The sequence below is a fragment of the Schistocerca serialis genome, chromosome 10, assembly GCF_023864345.2.
Source record: "Schistocerca serialis cubense isolate TAMUIC-IGC-003099 chromosome 10, iqSchSeri2.2, whole genome shotgun sequence".
NCBI classification, from domain to species: Eukaryota; Metazoa; Arthropoda; class Insecta; order Orthoptera; family Acrididae; genus Schistocerca; species Schistocerca serialis.
In genome coordinates, this window is record NC_064647.1 from 238,455,184 (window position 1) to 238,458,069 (window position 2,886).

The 2,886-nt window shown below is 47.5% G+C and overlaps 1 pseudogene; it reads left to right on the forward strand.

Annotated features, from left to right (window-relative positions):
- The first annotated feature begins 855 nt into the window (after positions 1-855).
- Positions 856-973, forward strand: LOC126425629 (5S ribosomal RNA; annotated as a pseudogene).
- Positions 974-2,886: the final 1,913 nt, after the last annotated feature.

The following is a 2,886-nucleotide window of genomic DNA, read 5'->3' on the forward strand; positions in this document are numbered from 1 at the left end:
CCTTCTTCCTGTCGGTTAAATTTCGCGTCTGTAGCACGTCATCTTCGTGGTGTAGCAATTTTAATGACCAATAGTGTATATTCCTCCCAGTTCCCTAACCTTTTTTGTCACTCAGTGCATGCTGGCAAACAGTCTAGTTCGGCGCTGGATTGAAGCAGTACTTACGGCAGTTAACACTAGCTATTTAACTGTCTTCCACTTCCGACTCATCTGGCGTTTCGTCTTCTCATGAGAGTGTATCTTATCAGTCCCAGTTCGGGATGTCAGGTACTCCATCTGACACAGCTGGCGGGTGCTGGTTATGTCCACAATAGTTGAAACAATGTTTAACTGATTTGCCACGCCAGAAAATTTGAGCACAGGTTATCGTAAATGCCGCAAAAACAAAGGCTCTGGAGAGCACACATGGTGGTGATGATGATGATGATATTTGGTTTGTGGGGCGCTCAATTGCGCGGTCATCAGCGCCGGCACACATAGCACCGTGACTGAGCTGATCTCCTCCCTCTGCGACACACATCATGCTGTCAATAAGTGGGGCTTCAAGAGCCCCCAGTCACGAGGCAACTGGTTAGCCACGAACCTTGCAACGTAGATAGGGCTGCAACAGAGTATGACAAGTAGTTACGCTGACAAAAGCAGCCTCTGTCGGTAGCCAAACCTCTGGTAGTTTCATGTAGATCTTGAAACGGTATCAAGTAGAAATAAATTTTCCTGGCATGGTCTCTTTCTGTGAAAGCCGACACTCAGAAGTGACCCTACCCAGTTTCCACTATTTTTCACCATACACCAACCTGAGGTATACACCAGTTCTGGGTGTCCATCTTGTGTTTTTATTACTCTTCATCGAAATCAGCCAACGGTCTTGCCGCAGTGGCAACATCGGTTCCCGTCAGATCACCGAAGTTAAGCGCTGTCGGTCTGGGATAGCACTAGGATGGGTGACCATCTGGTCTGCCGAGCGCTGTTGGCAAGCGGGGTGCACTCAGCCCTTGTGAGACAAACTGAGGAGCTACTTGATAGAGAAGTAGCGGCTCCGGTCTCGTAAACTGACATACGGCCGAGAGAACGGCGTGCTGACCAGATGCCCCTTAATATCCATCTCCATTGACACCTGTGTATTGAGGATGACACTGCGGCCGGTCGGTACCGTTGGACCTACATGACCTGTTCGGGCGGATTTTAGTTTAGTTAATTAACAATTCACGCAGTCACTGACTGTGTCGGTGAGGTATTAACATAACAGTGTTTTATACTCCCCGCCCACCTGAGCTGAAGTTATACTCTGAGTTCTGTTCCCTTATGCGACTGTTCCTGGTTCTTTTAAGATGTCAACGGGTAATTTTCATGTTCGAAGTCAATAAATCTAATTGTTACAGTGTCCATTTGTTTCCATTCATAGCGAAAAGATCCCTCCGACCATTAATATATCGATGCGAGCGATGTAGTAACCATTTATTTCATGTGTAATTGGGTTACCCCTATTAATATTTGAATAAGGCGTTTCCCGTTGCGCGACAGTATCCTTGTTTCCAGTCCGCCTGCTTAGTTGAGTGGTAAAATACATCAGGCCCAGGTACCTTTCCTGGCTGGGTTGCAGATTTCCACCACTCGTGGACTGGGCGTTGTGTGGTGCTCATCATCATCTCATCGTCACCGACATGCAACTCGCCCAATGTGGCATCACCTGAAATAAGACTTGCAACTCAGTGGCTGAACTTCCTCGGATCAGGCCTCCCAGCCATCAATACCACACGTTCATTTCATTTTTTTATCCTTGTTTTCAATTAATTTGCATGATCATTTGGGGCGGTTTCCGTTAGCCACCAGAATTTGGTTCTGTCCATCCTAAGTGTATCCTGTCACAACCGACACCCCACAGGCCTGGGAAATCCAACATGGTGCTCCAAGGCCGGTCTCCCAAGTAACACTCCGCAGGGAAGGGGGAAGATGCTCCAGATGGCTTGCATCGCCAAATTGTCAGCGAACCCATTATTCTTGCAGAGCCCTGTCAGAGAATATGGAACTGAAGGAAACTGAGGGAATCTTTCCTGCATCGAAGGATGCCCTAAGTGTTGATTCACGGTTTATGCTCCTGCCAGTATTGACATTGCTCACAAGACGGCGAAAATCTTTGACATGTTACCCCGATTACCAGTTTGAAAGTAGAGGAGGGGGAGGCATTGGAGGAAGCGGTAGTCTCTTAATGCCTGCCACCGGAAACCAGGCTATGACACCGCACTGCGGAAAAAACTCGACCGTTACCAGCAAAGCGTGGTAGAATAATTTATTCACTGGAGTGGAGTAAGAATTTTCCAACTTATCCCGCTCCTCTCTCCCCGAGGGAAAAGAAAGACAACTTTGGCTGAAGATTTGGAGCCGATTTTGCAGTATGGTACTAGCAAATCTACTGCGAGAACAAGTAAGTACATGTGTGGAAGCTGTTCCAGTTAATCGCTAAATCTGCCCATAGCAGAGCACGGTGTACTTATTCTACATCCAAACACTTTACATATCTCGCATCTTGATGGGTTCATAATCTTAAGCCTGAGCAACCCACGACAGATTACAGATACCTGTGATCCCATATCCAGTAAAAAGTATTCTCAACTCACCCTTTACCTGTCCAGTCATACACAGTTCTACTTCTTTCATGCACATTAGTCGTCACATGTTTTACTAACTGGGAGCACTGGACAGAGACCAGGGTGGCCCAGCTTCCGTTTCTGCTTCCAGCCCTTACCTACCCTTTCCCCTCCTCCCACACAAGTGCCGTTCCCCTCAATCAGGCTCAGTTGTTCCGGAATCCCCCACATCTATTACATCAGGGAGTGCTACATCATCTCTGCATGTGCCCCAATCGTCCGCACCTACAGTATGAGACTT